General features: G+C 46.1%; 1 protein-coding gene across 4 annotated transcripts in view; it reads right to left on the reverse strand.

The window, feature by feature from the left end:
• si:ch211-161c3.6 (high mobility group AT-hook 2b) overlaps positions 1–17061 on the reverse strand; it is a 222959-nt gene that overhangs the window by 54094 nt on the left and 151804 nt on the right. The gene's annotated exons all lie outside the window — the stretch shown is intronic.

The following is a 17061-nucleotide window of genomic DNA, read 5'->3' on the forward strand; positions in this document are numbered from 1 at the left end:
TGCTACCTTCCTCCACCCTCCTCTCTGACCTATCACCTTCATCCCCACCCCCACTCACCTATTGTACTCTATGCTACTTTCTCCCCACTCTCCTCTCATTTATCTCTCCACTGCAGGCACTCTGCCTCTATTCCTGATAAAGGGCTTTTGCCCGAAACGTCAATTTTCCTTCTCCTCGGATGCTCCCTGAACTGCTGTGCTTTTCCAGCACCACTCCAATCCAGAATCTGGTTTCCAGCATCTGCAGTCCTTGTTTTTATCAAGGTGATTACAAATCAGTCTGCCAGCCTTGAGAGCCCCAAGGTGAAGCCTGGCACAGTCTGGAGTCAAGGCCCAGTGCAGTCCGGAGTGTAGGTGCCCAGTGTGGACTGTGTTGGAAGGACTATTGTTCTGAGCTTTTGATTTCTCTATATCCTAATTTATTCCTACAATCTGTAATGCTGGACTTCTTATTTCTTTATTTTTCTGTTTATTTCCGAATAACTTGTAGGGAAGAGTCTGTACCTAAGTACCTTTGTGCCTAAGATGATATGCCAAGTGGCGCCATATGAGTACATGTGACGATAAAGCTAATTCAACTCAATTCTTAGCCACGCTCCGTGAGAGGGGCAGGTCTGGATAGGCTAGTGCTGCAGCACCCAAGGCAGTCTCTCACTGAGTCAGAAAGAGCTAAATTTGACTCTGTGGTTAGGTAATTCCAGTCTAGAGGCAACGTCAGCAGGGAAACCTTGAAGCTTTAGTGTGTATAGTTACCATTAGTGGCAGGACGGATCAGCAAGGCAATAGAGAGCAGATCTTATGGGAAAACCCCACTGCTACATGAAGCCAAACTACTGAGTGAGAAGTGCTGGGAAAGCACAGCAGGCCAGGCAGTACCCGAGGAGCAGGAGAATCGACGTTTTGGGCATAAGCAGTTCACCAGGAAGGGCTTATGCCCGAAACACTGATGCTCCTGCTCCTCGGATGCTGCCTGACCTGCTGTGCTTTTCCAGCACCGCACTCTCAACTCTGATCTGCAGTCCTCACTTTTACCTATTGGGTGGGAAGGGCAGGGGAATGGGGCACAGGTCTGGTATGGGCATGATGGCTTAGTGGTTAGCACTATTGCCTCACAGTACCGGGGACCTGGGTTTGATTTGTCCCTCGGGCGACTGTCTGTGTGGAGTTTGCACATTCTCCCCGTGTCTGTGTGGGTTTTCACTAGGTGCTCCGGTTACCTCCTACAATCCAAAGATGTGCAGGTCAGGTGGATTGGCCATGCTAAATTGCCCATAGTGTTCAGGGATGTGTAGGCTAGGCGGATTGGCATGGGAAATGGAGGGGGGGTGGGTCTGGGTGGTCTTGTCTTCGGAGAGTCGGTGTGGACTCAATGGGCTGAATGGCCTGCTTCCACACTGTCGGGATTCTCGGTTTAATTTAGTTTGGGCGGATTCCTAAAGTGCAGATCCAGCTTGAAAGAAGCGACTTCAATCCGAAAGGAAAAAGAAATTGAAAATAGGAACGAGAAAGCGGGCCTGCTTCCACACTGTCGGGATTCTCGGTTTCATTTAGTTTGGGTGGATTCCTAAAGTGCAGATCCAGCTTGAAAGAAGCGACTTCAATCCGAAAGGAAAAAGAAATTGAAAATAGGAACGAGAAAGCGAGAAAACGAAAAAGAAAGTTGAAATGGGTGAACCTCCACAGTTTACGACCCTCAGGAATAATGATCTTTGACAGTCCGTCTGGATGAGAGTTGACCCGAGGTCTTGAGGTGAAAGAGTTAGTTGTGTCATCTTAATCTTTCCCAACTTCTAAAAATAAATAGCATCGATAGACTCCTGGTTACAAACCATCGGGTTTTTTTTTCATTTCTCTCTCCCTCCCTCTCACTTTTCCCAAGTAACAGCAATGAATGAAAATCCAAAAATAACTGTTAAAGAGCCCACCGTGCTGCATTCATCAATGAAGCAGAGCCACAAGCAAGAACAAATCCCCTTGTACACACTGAAGTCATCTATTAGTAACAGGAGGCTCTTGTTCTCTGTCTTAACCCCACCAAACAATTAACTTCCTGTCAGTATGGGAAGCAATTCAAAGCAATGAAGCCTGGAGGAAATTGTATTCATTTTATAGCAGAATGATTGAAACCAGAGGCCCCACGGTGTTATTACTTGTTTAATCTAGGAGCTGGAGGTCCTTTGCTGAGGAATTCTATCTGCCAACTCGCCGGTGCAGTTTGAGTACAGGAACCTTTAAGTGGTTTCCTTCGTGTAACTGGGGTGGGGGAGGGGGAGGGCAAAGGTGCGAGTTGACAAAAGTGGCAAAGAAATGTTGATAAGGAAGTTAACTATCTCTGCGGAGGCCACCATCATTTCCTTCTGCCTTTTTAAAGTTCAGACAGCCAACACTTGTGGTGCAGTGGCTGCCTCCCTCCCTCCTGGGTAAAAGCAACAGGGCACTGACTGACTAGTTGGTGCTCAGAAAATACAATCCCTACAGTGTGGAAGCAGGCCACTCAGCCCACACCGACCCTCCCGTCCAGATCACCCCGCCCATTTCTTACCCTTGTAACCCTGCATTCCCCATGGCTAACCCCTCTAGCCTGCACATCCTTGGATAGCATGGGCAATTTAGCATGGCCAATCCACCCTCACCTGCACATCTTTGGACTGCAGGAGGAAACCAGATCACCCGGAGGAAACGCACACAGATATGGGGGGAATGTGCAAACTCCACACAGAGAGCTGCCCATGGGTGGAATTGAACCCAGGTCCCTGGTGCTGGAAGGCAGCAGTGCTGACCACTGAGCCACCACGCTGCAAATGCACTTGCACGGATCTGCCATTGGTTACACACAAACGGGGGACAGCCACTCTCCATTCACACGCACTGCCCACCCCAATCCCTCTCTCCCACTCACGCCCCCATTCCACTCGCTCCTGCAATGCAAACCTTTGCTCGACAATGCTCCTGCTTTGCTACATTTACAGGCACCTCAGAAACTCAAGTTGAGATTTGTTGTTGCTGCATTGGGTGGGCCAGCTATAATGTTGTGCCCATGTCTCTCTGGAGTGGGACTTGAACATACTGGCTCAGAATCATTTCCACCTTTTGAAAAAACACACCCTGGTTTCATGTGACTTTATATAGTTCGAATATGTACAGCTTCCTGAGCATTAAGGAAGTTGTGCATATCTTATGGTTAATGATTCGGAGATGCCGAATCTTATGGTTAATGTGCCTTTTTGGGCTTAACAAAGTGTTTTAATTATTGATTATTCCAATGCCTATAATCCCAAAGACAGGTACAATTTCTTAAAAGCTACAAGTCAAGAAGCACTTAAACATGACTTGATACTGAGCCATATCAGGAGATATTAGGATAAGTGACTAAACGGAAGATACAAAAGTTCAGGGAGAGCTTTCTGAAGCATAGGGGGCAGTATTGAGAGGACACCGCACTATCAGAGGTGAGAACGTTTGGGTGAGCTGACAAACCTAGGCCTCATTTTCCTCTTGAGCATTCGTGAAAGACCTCACCCTGGCACTATTTTCAAGAGAGGCTCTGCCTGGTGACCTGGCCAATATTTATCCCTAAATCAACATCACATCCAAAAAAAACTCAGGTCGTCTGGTCATTGTTACATGCCGCTTATAGGAACTTGCTGTAAGCCAAATGCCTCATTTTCCACATTATAATGACTACATTTCAAAAGCTGGAAGCAACACATAGAGTGGACAGTAGGAAGACATTTCCATGAGTAGGAGAGACTAGGACCCGAGGGCACAGCCTCAGAGTGAAGGGGTACACTCTTAGGAGGAATCCCTGAAATTATAAGGAAGGGGCAGCTGTACATAGAGCACAGAACAGTACAGCACAGGAACAGGCCATTGGAATTGAGCTGAGGAGGAATTTCTTCAGTCAGAGAGTGATGACTCTCTGGAGGCCAAGTCATTAAGACAGGGATAGATGGATTCTTGATTAGTAAGAGGGGATCAAGGGTTATGGGGAGAAGGCAGGAGAACGGGGTTGAGAAACGTATCAGCCATGATCAAATAGGGGAGCAGACTCAATGGGCCAAATGGCCTTATTCTGCTACTGTGTCTTATGATCTTATGTTCTCAAGACAACAAAGTCTTTCTTTGTCGTTGCAAAAACATAATTTGCAACCCTGTGTAATAAAATTGCTTTTAAATTACAATTTATTATTTCAATCTGCTTTACCTTCATGCATTTCCTCACTGCATTCCCAATTAATGCTTTCCATTTTGCCTATTGTCTGGGTCAATTTTTTTCTTCTTCGGAAGGACTTTGGTTTCCAAGAATTCATTCCATTTCTGCCTGCTATTTTGACTGCATGTGGAGCTGACCCTCTGGGCGAGATGAAAGATTCTGTAGGAGCAGCTCTCAGGAGGTGAGAATCTCTGAAGTTAGAAGGAAGGGGCAGCTATACATAGAACATAGAAGAGTACAGCACAGGAACAGGCCATTCGGCTCACGATGTTGTGCTGTACATGACGCCAAGTTAAATTCATCCCTTCTGCCTGATCATGGTCTATATCTCTCCATTCCTTGCATAGTCACGTGCTTATGTAAAAGTCCCTTAAATGCAACAATTGTATCTGCCTCCACCACCACCTTATGTTACAGATTCCTCCACACTCTGTGTAAAAAAATCTTGTCCCTTCACATACCCTTTGAACTTGCCCTCTCTCACTGTCTAGTATTAGACATTTCAACTCTGGGAATAAGATTCTGACTCTGGATTAGTGGTGCTGGAAGAGCACAGCAGTTCAGGCAGCATCTAAGGAGCAGTAAAATTGATGTTTCGCTACATCATTTTATAAACTTCTGTCAAGTGTCACCTCAGCCTCTGCTGCTCCACAGAAAACAACCTGAGTTTTTGTAGCCTCTCCTTAGAGCTCATACCCTCAAATCCAGGCAGCATCCTGGGAAACCTCTTCTGCACCCTCTCCAAAGCCTCCACATCCTTTCTGTAATGGGGTGACCAGAATTGAATGCAATACTCTAAATGTGGCCAAATTTATACAAAGCTGCAACATCACTTCCTGACTCTTGGATTCAGTTCCCCAACCAATAAAGGCAAGCATGTCATATGCCCCCTTTACCACCCTATCGACTTGTGTGGCCACTTTCAGGGAGCTGCGGACTCAAGCCCAAAAATCCCTCTATACTTCAATGCTGTTTATGGTCTTGCATTTGCCTCAAGTCATGGACATGCCCTTCTAGACCAAACACTGATGGTAGTGTAGTGGTAACGCTACAGGGTTAGTAATCAAGAAGCTTTGGTTCAGTCCCTGAGAATGTGGGTTCATATCCTGTGGCGGCACCTAGGAGAGTTCAGTTTAACTATAATCTCATCTCAATAGTGGTGGGCATGACAATCAATATTTCTTGAGGGGGAGTAAAGCACATCTCATTCTCTCATGTCCTTTAGGGAAGCAAATCTGTCATCCTCACCTGGCCTGGACTACATGTGACTTCAGATCCATAGCAATGTGATTAATTCTCCATAAGGCACAGCAGCAGAAAAAGGCCATTCAGCCCTGCTCTGCCATTAAAGCAGGTCAGAGTAGATCTGATAGTCCTCAACTTGCTTTGATTCCCCTACTGATTAAAAATCTGTCTGTCTTAGCCATGAATGTATTTAACGACCCAACCCTGACAGTCCTCTGCGGTAAAGAATTCCACATTCTCCCTGTGTCTGCGTGGGTTTCCTCCAGGTGCTCCGATTTCCTTCCATAGTCCAAAGATGTGCAGGTTAGGTGGACTGGCCATGCTAAATTGCCCATAGTGTCCAGGGATGTGTAGGTTAGATGGATTAACCATGGGAAATGTAAGGATAGGGTAGGAAGTGGGCCTGAGTGGGATGCTCTTCGGAGAGTCATGTGGACTCGATGGGCCAAATGGCCTGTTTCTGCACAGTAAGGATTCTATGGAAACACCAACTGCTCATGTTCAGGCAACAACTTATTTCTGGTTAAAAAGACAACGTGTTATGTAGTATTCAACAAAATGGGCACAATCCCTGCCATTGAAGCTCTCCCCCTTTACAATGGAGGTGGGAACCATGAGGAAAACTAATGCCCGATTATTACTAAGTCAAAAACCTGTGGGATGCTGGAAAACCTGAAACGGAAAACAGAAAACAGAAACTGCTGCAGAATGCATGTTCTGGCCTGAATCAGCACCCATTGTGATGACTATCATTCGCTGGTGTCATGGAACAATAACGAGAGCATTGTCATCTCAAAATGGCTGAAGCAAATGTAGAATTAGGACAAGATTGGGTCGGGAATGGTCGGTTATTAAAATTTCAATGCTGCTGGGTAGCATTAATCAGTCCAAACCTGTCGTTTTCCATCAAATTAAACTGTTTCTGCTCCTCTTCCCAATGGGATTGTGCTGATCAGACCCTCCCCATGAAAACCTCAGAAGAACAGCTTTTGACTCCATCTCCTAATGACCTCAACATACCCCTGTTCAGACAGATGTCTTTGCTTGCCCCGTTCACTGCCCAGCTCTCACCTCCTGGTGCCCTGGCATCAAGAAAGTCTGTGGAGACAGATTGCCAAACCAGCCAGGTTTTTGACCATTCTCCCTCTGCCCTGTCCCAATTCAATTGACACAAATTCAAATTTGAAATGGCAAAGAAATCTGTTTGGAACCATTGTTAAGATGATTTTGCATGTTGGTTAAATTAAATAACTAAGACAGGAATTGCGACAGAGATGGTAGATTTTTCTCAAGAGTAGATATTTTCTCCTTTTCTGATTATTGGTGGACATCCAAAGAGCAGAGTAAAAGAACACTTTTATTTTGAGCTTTCTATGACCACGAGGCATTGTGAAGCGTGTTATAGACCATTAAGTTCTCTTTGAAGTGGAATCACTAGGAAGCCAAGTTATGCACTGTACGCTCCCACAGATGGTATTGAATACTGCTACAGATCAGACATGATCATCATGAATGGCCAAACATACTTGAAGGGCTGAATGGCCTATTCCTCCTCCCATTTTCTCTGAAAACAGCTCTATCGAAAGCTGAGATGCTGGGGAAAATGTCCCAGCTCTTTTTCAAACTTGTCTCCATGGGCTATTATTCACTGATCTAAATGGGCAGAAGGATCTCTCATTCTACTTTGTTCAAAATGCACACCACCTGCAGGCAGTCAAAGCAGACAGTCAATCCATATCACATTTTATAAATTCCTACTTTGGAAATAGAACCAGTCTGACTCAAGATTGGGATACAGACAAACTGCAACCTCACACCTCTACTCCATTGTCTGAGCTGAGATGTCACTTGTTTTAAAAATAAAACTTTAAGTATTTTTTATAGAATCCCTACAGTGTGGAAACAGGCCCTTCGGTCTAACAAGTCCACACTGACCCTCTGAAGATTAACCCACCCAGACCCATTCCCCCGACTAATGCGCCGAATCTACACATCCCTGAACACTACGGGCAATTTAGTATGGCCAGTTCACCTAAGCTGCACATCTTTGGATTGTGGGAGGAAACCAGAGCACCTGGAGGGGACCCGCACAGACACAGGGAGAACGTGCAAACTCCACACAGACAGTCGCCCGGAGCTGGAATCGAACCTGGGTCCCTGGCACTAGGAGGTAGCAATGCTAACCACCTGAACCATCGTGCCACCCTCAAGAATGCAACTGGAAAGAAGTTCTGGGATTTACATATTAACGATCCAAAACCTGCAACCCGATTCTAAAAGATGAAAGACTGAACAGCAATCTAGATTTGTTCAATATATCTGATGAAGGAGCAGTGCTCCGAAGGCTAGTGCTTCCAAATAAACCTGTTGGACTATAACCTGGGTGTTGGTGTGATTTTTAACTTTGTCCACCCCAGTCTAACACCGGCACCTCCACATTATTTCACTTCAAAGCAGGTCACTTTTCCCCAACTCATTAGTCGATTGGTATCAGATGAGTCTGTGCTCACATTTCTAGTGTAGGACGTGAATCAGCAATCTGCCTCATAGAGTCATAGAGTTTTATAGCATGGAAACAGGCCCTTCAGCCTAACCTCCGTGACGCCCAGTTTTCACAATTAATTTAGTCTCATTTTCCAGCGTTTGGTCCATATTCCTCCATCAAGATTAGAGTGGTGCTAGAAAAGCACAGCAGATCAGGTAGCATCCGAGGAGCAGGAAAGTCAACGTTTCGGGCAAATGCCCTTCATCAGTCATTCCTAAGGAAGGGCTTTTGCCCGAAACATCGATTTTCCTGCTCTTCAGATGCTGCCTGACCTGCTGTGCTTTTCCAGCACCACTCTAATCTAGGCTCTGATCTCCAGAATCTGCATTCCTCATTTTCGCCATATCCCTCCATACCTATCCCACCCATCTACCTGTCTAAATATTTCTTATATGACAAGATTGTACTCGCTTCCACCACTACCTCTCACGGCCTACTCCACTCACCAGCCTCTGCCCCTTTTGAATCTCTCCCCTCTCACCTTGAACTTATGCCCTTTAGTTTTAGGCTCCCCTATCATGAGGCAAAGCTGTTGGCTGTCAGCCTTATCTATGCCTCTCATGATTTTATAGACCTCTTATAAGGTCACCTGAGAGGCAGGATTGGGTGGATTGGCCATGTTGAATTGCCCCATAAGTGTTCAGGGATGTGCAGATTAAGTGGATTGGCCATGGGAGTTGTGGGTTTACGTGGGGAATTGATCTAGGTGGGATGGTCTTCAGAGAGTCGATGCAGACTTGATGGCCTCTTTCCGCACTGTAGGGATTCTGTTATTCTCTATCAGGCTATGTTATGTTCCGTGTATTTACAATAGAGAACAGGAGCCATAGAAATAGTACCAGAAGTACGTGTAGGACAGGAATGTTCACATTCACTAACTGTGCTCTGGATGCTATGGACTATATGTCTTCCAAACTGCGTATGTCGAGGGGTTTGAAGCTACCAGAATAAGAAATACTCCTGAGAGTTGTCAAGCAACAAAGTCTTGAGTCTTCTCTCTGTCTCAAATCTGGCAGCTGTGATAGGGTTACGGTTAGGTTTAGGGTTAACCACCGGCAGGGCTAACACTCACTGCACTGTTGGAGTCACCTTAAGATGAAGTGCTCACATGAGTCCTTTCCGAGCTTAAAGGATCCCCTGGTGTTATTCAAAGAGAAGGAAAGCATTTGTCACCAGTGATCAAAGGACAAAGAGCTGTGGATGCTGGAAATCTGAAACAAAACCAGAAATTGCTGCAGGTCTGGCAGTGTCTGTGGACAGAGAGAGAATTTGCGTTCCCGTTTCAGCCCCAGTGACCCTTCTGCAAACCCTGTTCTGAAACGCTAACTCTTTTTCTCTCTTCACAGATGCTGTCAGACCGGTTGAGTTTCTCCAGCAGTTTCTGTTATTGCTGATGTGCATTCTTTTTTTGGAGATGTTGACTGAGCATCGAGATGGAGACTGGGGATCAATCTCTTGCTCTTCTTCACAACAGTGATTTTGTAAAACCACCCGAGCAGGTAAATGGTTCAACTGATGACAGCGCCTCTGACAGTGCAGCACTCCAGTGCGCGTACACCTCCCAAGCGATTGAACATTGCTCAAGATCAGGAACTGGATTTGAACCCACAGCCTTCTGATGGAGAAGCAAGAACAACTTGAGCCACAATGACTCATTAAATTCTTCCTTCATATTTTGATCGCTGTCTGCAAGATTCTCGAGAGGCTGAATGACCTCATGCTGTGTCAATGTTTTTCTGCTTCTCTCCACACGATCTTAACACCACCCTGAGCCACGACAGTAACTAAGTGGAATCCCAATTTCATTCTCATTCAGTGTGTCATTCGATAACAACAACTTGAACTGATATAAAAACAAATAAAACAGCACACACGACAAACACACATTTCGGGTGGCTCGGTGGTTAGCACTGCTGCCTCAGCGCCAGGGACCCGGGTTCGACTCCACCCTCGGGCGACTGTCTGTGTGGAGTTTGCACATTCTCCCCGTGTCTGCTCCGGTTTTCTCCCACAGTCCAAAGATGTGAAGGTCAGGTGAATTGGCAATGCTAAATTGCCCATAGTTTTAGGTGCATTAGTCAGGGATAAATATCGGGTAGGGGAATGAGTTACTCTTTGGAGGGTCAGTGTGGACTTGTTGGGCCAAAGAGCCTGTTTCTATACTGTGGGGAATCTAAACTACTCTAAACACACACCATAAATACATGCACATAAAATAAACACACACACAACAAACACAATCAAAAACTATGGCACTGGAAAAGCACAGCAGGTCAGGCAGCATCTGAGGAGCAAAGAGACTCGATGTTCCGAGCATATGCCCTTCATCAGGAATGTGCTCAATTCTCAAAACGTCGATTCTCTTGTTCCTCGGATGCTGCCTGACTGGCTGTGCTTTTTCAGCACCACATTTTTGACACTGATCTCCAGCATCTGCAGTTCCTCACTTCCTCCGAGTTAACCCAACAAACACACACTCACATGTTGGAGGGCACGGTGCCTCAATGGTTACTGCTGCTGCCCCACAGCTTAAGAGTCCCAGTTTCGATTCCAACCTTGAGTGACTGATTATGTGGAGTTTGCACGTTCTCCCTGTGTCTTTGTGGGTTTCCTCCCACATAGTCTGTCCTACCATTAATCGCCCCTGACTTGGGATCCACCAACAATCCCAATTCTTCTGGCTACTGCATCCTACCATTAGCTTCTATTAGCGCAGCTAGAATAATTTACTGTGGCAGCGCTACTTGAATTAGTAACAGCCGCCATCATAAATCCAGTGCATTGTTGCCAGGGTGTACATATAACACGCAAACAGGTTTATTTACTGCATTGTGAATTTTGTTTGTTTTGAAAATAATGATTGGAAACCCTAAGGGTTTTATTTATTCACCTTTCATCCCCACAATAAAATCTTACTTTTCATCGCACACTGTTTAAGGTTTCTTTTGTGTTAGTATGGTTGAACCGGAATACATTGAGCTGCACAATTGTGTGGGGATGTTACAGATGCTGGAGGCTTTGCCTCGGATCAAGAATTCATCTCCTTAGCTTCGGCCCTGGGTCTCCATGTGACTGAACAGGCCACTTCTTGACCCAATGGGTCTGTGTGGGCGTGTGGGCTAGGACGCCCACCAGGTAGTGGGATTCAGACAGCAGGTTTGTCTTCCTATTCTTTCCTTTCACTGCCAGCGATCCACCTCATCAATAAGACAACGGCATTCAGAGCGTGATGCAACTCGACAACTAATTGTCGCCATTTTGAATGATTGTGAGTGAGTTCCTCCTGATCCTTAACATCAATGCTGCTGGGCTTCACCAAGGGGTGCAGAGGGACTTTGTAGAGTTCTCGTTGTCCGCCCTGGGATGCTAGCTGCATGAGAAAACAGGGCCTGGCTTTGGCGAGGCGGGGCCGTAGAGACAGAGCTCAGTTCGTCAGAGTTGATTTTGCAGTGGTTTTTCCCAGAACACTTGAGGAGACTTTTTCAAGAAGGAAGCTAGTATTTATGACGAGGGAAAAGAATCCAGGAGGTGATTTCCTGTTGCTTTCTTTGTGTGAGCTTAAAGGAAATCAAAGTCTCCTTCCTGAAAGATCCTCCAGCCATTACCCCCTCGAGATCCCAGCATCACATTAAAAATCCATTGGCCATTCTCTTATAACCCTTAGCACGGAATCCCAACTCATAAAAAGGTTGGGTGGAACCTCACAATGATGGAGGATGAAGGATCGTTGGTGAAGATCACCAAGAAGAGTCAACAAAGTTGAAATGGCCATACGCTAAGGCATGGGAACTCGCTAAATAAATTATTGAAGGGGGATGAAAGGGACTTGGACCAGGGAGAAAGAAAATCATGAGGTTAGACAGTGGGAGACTCAAAATTAGAGGCTTCCATGAACAACAGAAGAGGAAGGGTGTGGGGAAATGAACAATGGATCTGCCCTTAAGTAAACCATTGTTACAGCATAGGAGGCCATTTGGCCCATTGTGAATGCTCTAGCTTTCCAAACAATAGCTTACTTTGTTTCATATGGCTGTCCCCTCTCCGCAACACTCCAATTCTTCCTTTTCCGATGAATTCCCTCATGAAAACCTTCATTGAGCCCACCCTCACCACATTCTCAGGCTGAGCCACTTGCTCCTGAACCGTATCACCCTATGAAAAAAAGCCCAGGACAGCGTACGCTTTACTAACCTGTCCTGCCACCTTCAACAATTTTAGCACATAAACACTCAGGTAAAAGGAAAATATTGTGGATGCTGGAAATCTATGGTTTCCAACACTGTTCAGTCATACTGGACTTGAAACACTAGCTCTGCTTCTCTCTCCACAGATGCTGCCAGACTTGCTGAGTTTCTCTTGCATTCCTTGTGTTTGTATGCACATTCACAGCCAGGTCCCTCTACACCCTCAACCCCTTGAGTGAAGTTTATGGACTTACAGATCGTGGAAAGTTGAACATATGCAATTGTAGACTTCGATCTTAGATAAGCAAACTGACATTGGTAGTTGTGTGGCATAATAACTGAATGGATGTAGAGTAACAAGGCCAGATGACCTCAACCTTGATATTACAGATGTATGGATTTGGTAGATATTGGACAGTTATACTTTGAACAATCACTGGCTCACCTTAACCTGCCCTTTAAGTCCAACATTGTTTCTAAATCACTCACGGGATATGGGTGTTGCTGGCTGGCCAGTACTTATTGCTTGCCCTTAGTTACCTTTGAGAAAGTGGTGGTGAGCTGTCTTTTGGAACTGCTGCAGTCCATTAGCTGGAGGTACAATGGCATTAGGGAGGCAATTTCAGTGACAGTGAAGGAAAGACAACATCTTTCCAAAACAGGATGGTGCGCGGCTTGGAGAGGAGCTTGCAGTGGGTGGTGTTCCCAAGTGTCTGCTGCCCTTGTCCTTGTAGATGGAAGTGGCCGTGGGTTTGAAAGGTGCTGTCTGAGGAGTTTTGGTGAACTTCTGCAATGCAACTTGTAGGTAGTACACACTGTTGCTACTGAGTGTCGGTGGTGGAGGGAGTAGATGTTTGTTAGATGCGGTAAAAACAAGGACTGCAGATGCTGGAAACCCGAGTCTGGATCAGAGTGGTGCTGGAAAAGCACAGTAGGTCAGGCAGCATCCGAGGAGTAGGAAAATTGCGTTTCGGGCAAAAGTCCTTTATCAGGAATAGAGGCAGGGTGCCTGCAGTGGAGAGATAAATGAGAGGGGGGTGGGGGGGGGGATAAAGTAGCATAGAGTATAATAGGGAAATGAGGAAACTGGTGAAGTCACATTGATGCCCTGGGGTTGAAGTGTTGTAGATGCGGTGCCAATCAGGCGGGCTGCTTTTTTCCTGATGGTGTCAAGTTTCTTGAGTGTTTTTGGAGCTGCACCCGTTCAGGCAAGTGGGGAGTACTCCATCACACTCCTGACTTGTGCCTTCCAGATGATGGAGGTGGGTACTGCAGAGGCTGGAGATTAGAATCAAGATTAGAGTGGTGCTGGAAAAGCACAGCAGGTCAGACAGCATCCGAGGTGCAGGAAAATCGACACTTGAGGCAAACCCAAAACCTTGCCGGTGACAGGCAAGCTTTGGGGAATCACAAGGTGAGTTACGCGCTACAGAGACCTCAGCCACTGACATGCTGTTGTACCCACTGTATTTCTATGGTTGGTTCAGTTCTGTTTCTGGTCAATGTGACCATGTGAAAAACACCCATGCACCTGATAACTTATGCATCATCACCATGTGCCCAGTGTCTATATGAGATCTATTGGAGTTGGGACAGAGACCTAAACGAGCTGTTCAGCACAACTCCGAAGATAAGATTGACCTTACTGTATCCATATAGGACTGTGAGGATAACACAGGGTGCATTGTACCAGACCTCTGTATACAGTCAACTTTCACCTCGTGGGTATTGTAGATACACAGAAGCTGGCATTGTGAAACATATTAGTCACATGATATTCAATAGAAATAAATGAGATGTCTTTTTACAAATAGATAGTTACATGAACTGGATCAGGCCAATCAGCCCAAATTATCTTTTTCTATATACTTATGCCTCTTCCCACCCAACCCTATCAGCATATCTATTATAGAATCCCTACAGTGTGGAAACAGGCCCTTCAGACCAACAAGTCCACTCCAACCCTTCAAAGAGTATCCTACCCAAATCCATTCCCCTACCCTATTATTCTACATTTTACCCCTGACTAATGCACCTAACCTACACATCCCTGAACACTGTGGGCAATTTAGCATGGCCAATTCACCAAACCTGCACATCTTGCGGGAGGGAACTGGAGCACCCAGAGGAAACCCACACAGACACGGAAAGAAGGTGCAAACTCCACACAGATATGTAGCCCGAGGCTGGAATTGAACCCGGATCCCTGGTGCTGTGAAGCAGCAGTGCTAACCACTGAGCCACCATGCCACCCATATCCATGTTTACCTATCCCCCTCATTCACTTACTTAGCTTCTCCTTAAATGCACTAAGAACTGTTCACTTCCACTGCTCCACGAGATGGTGAGTCCCACATTCACATCGCTCTCAGAAGAAAAATTCAGTACAAATGAGACCCATTAATCCAACACGTATCTCAAAATGGAGAATCAGCAGGACAAGTATGTTCAGTTCCAAATACTTATGCTCTTCTTTGAAATGGTCATTCTTCCTGAATATCCCATTGGCTGTATCCCATTGACCATCTTACATTGCTGTCGCCTCAGCTTTGGTACCTCCGCTCTCCACCCCCATCCCCATGTTTTTGTCTACGTCTGTCAAACCCTTCTAAAGCTTAAGGCTTCGATAAGCCCCTCATCTGTCTCTTGCATGGAGTTCCTATGCAGTGAAAATTACTTCCATGCGTACACTTCATTGACCCAGAATCCTTCCTGCGGCAATGGCTTGTGCCACTCGATAGTACCACATGATTCCAGGCACCTACCAACCCTGGGCTCTGTTGTTCAGCTCGAACATTTGCCTTACTTACCTCGTAAACCTGCTGAGTGAGAACGTTTAACGCATACATTTTCTTGAACTAAAAACAAAATGTAACTCCACGACCTTATTCAGCGAGAGGAGATGGAGTCAGGAGAGAACCCCCCTCAATAACCACCCCCGTCCCTTGAATGACACCGCAAGTTTCCTGATGACTGCTATGCATAAATTATTTTTGGGTTGGAGTGGGGGTGGGTGGGTGAAAATTGCTGGGTCTGCATTGGTGATACTCCCCTCCACTCTGCCTTCTGCAATCAATAGTATTCCCCCATCTGGGTTGAATTAATCTAAATGAAGACCACATGAAACAGATATAGAGTTCATGAAGCCTTCACGGGAATGATTTATGAAAAAAAAGAGGTCATCCAGGAAACCAAGTGGATTTGAAAGCCAAAGCCTTGACTCTCAAAGTATCTTCCCTGAGTCTTTTCTTTCTTTTCACCGCCCTGTTCCCCTCCCCGTCTGGGGGTTTGTTACCATTTGGGCTTTTCTTGGAAGTGCAGGAGGGAGAGCTAAAGGAACGGGAAGGCAGAAGGTTCCAGAGACTTGCTGTCAATGCCATGGACTCCACCCGCCTCCTGGGCTTGAAAGGGATCACGTGGCGTTGAGATGGAGGATCAGTCACAAATGGCGGAGTGGGGCGATGGCCTGAATGGCCTACTCCTTCTCTTAAGTTCTGAGTTTCCACACGTGGGAAATGAAGTCAGTCTTGACTTGAGGTGACAGGCAATAGACAAGTCTGGGCCACCTCACACCTCTCCCAACAGGTACAATGACTAATGGAAATGACTGAGACGCAAAGATGGACTGCAGTCCACCATATTATACTGTTATTGTACGAGATGGACTGCTCCAAGAAAGATTTCAAGTCGTTTTGCCCATGAGAAGGTATATTTTATGTCATTTTTGATTCAGAACCGGTGAACGCAAGAGTCAAAGAAGGGGTTGCAGTCTCAGAGACATTTGGCCCTTCCTATCCATCCTAGCTCTTTGGCGCAAATCCAGAACTCATGTCTCTGATCTTTCTTTGAATATCCCTGTATCTCCCTCTGCTTAAAGCAGGCCTTCCAAATAAATGGAAATCCATCTGCCATAAGGGAATTTTCAGATGTAGGTCCCTGACTCCTGCAGCCCCATGTGCAAGGGAAAATTCTGGGTTTGTGTTTGGTCCTTGCTCCTTCTGAGGGGGCAGGGGATGGGTAGAGAAGGGGACAGCTGCCTTTGTTTTTGGATCAGGAGCCTGGCCTAATCTCCCAATCCTTCCTTCCTGGTTTGGCAAAGAGTACACCGTAGCATTGTGCAGCTTTCCCATCTCAAAGCAGGGGCTTGGAAAGGGAAACCCCTCCTGGAGAGGGCCCCTCCCATGATGACCACCTGACACTTTGGTTCTGAGGCTGTGACTGGGAGCAGGGGGGGTGCAGGAATGACTGGGATCCTCCTTTACTGCCCTGAGGAATATACAGGTGACTCATATGGAGTTGGGATTGAAGGAAAATGCAGGATGACTCAACTGGGAATGAAATGGAAACCCCCCACTTCCCAACCCTTCCACCTCATTTTCTTTGTATTTTCATCTCAGGTAACATGGAGAATAATCATTCAATTAGAGTCATAGCGCCAAACAGCACAGAAAAAGGCCCTTCAGCCCAACTCATCCCTGCCAACCAATTTTCCCAAACTAAACTAGTCCCATTTGCCTGTGTTTGGCCCAAATCCCTCTGAATCTTTCCTATCCATGTACCTGTCCGAATGTCTTTTAAATGTTGTAACTGTACCTATCCCTACCACTCCCTCTGGCAGTTCATTCTACATTCAAACCAACCTCTGTGTGAAAATGTTACCTCTCAGGTCCCTTTTAAATCTTCCTCTCACCTTCAAACTATGCCCTCTAGCTTTGGGCTCCCTACGCTACCTTGGCTATTTACCCTACCCATGCCCTTGTGTTTTTCTAAACCTCTATGAGATCTGCCCTCAGCCTCTGACGCTGCAGGAAAAGCCCCAGCCTACCCAGCTTCTACTTCTAACTCAAACCTTCCGGTCTCAGTAACATCCTTGT

Source organism: Chiloscyllium plagiosum, chromosome 18 (genome assembly GCF_004010195.1).
Source record: "Chiloscyllium plagiosum isolate BGI_BamShark_2017 chromosome 18, ASM401019v2, whole genome shotgun sequence".
Taxonomy (NCBI): domain Eukaryota; kingdom Metazoa; phylum Chordata; class Chondrichthyes; order Orectolobiformes; family Hemiscylliidae; genus Chiloscyllium; species Chiloscyllium plagiosum.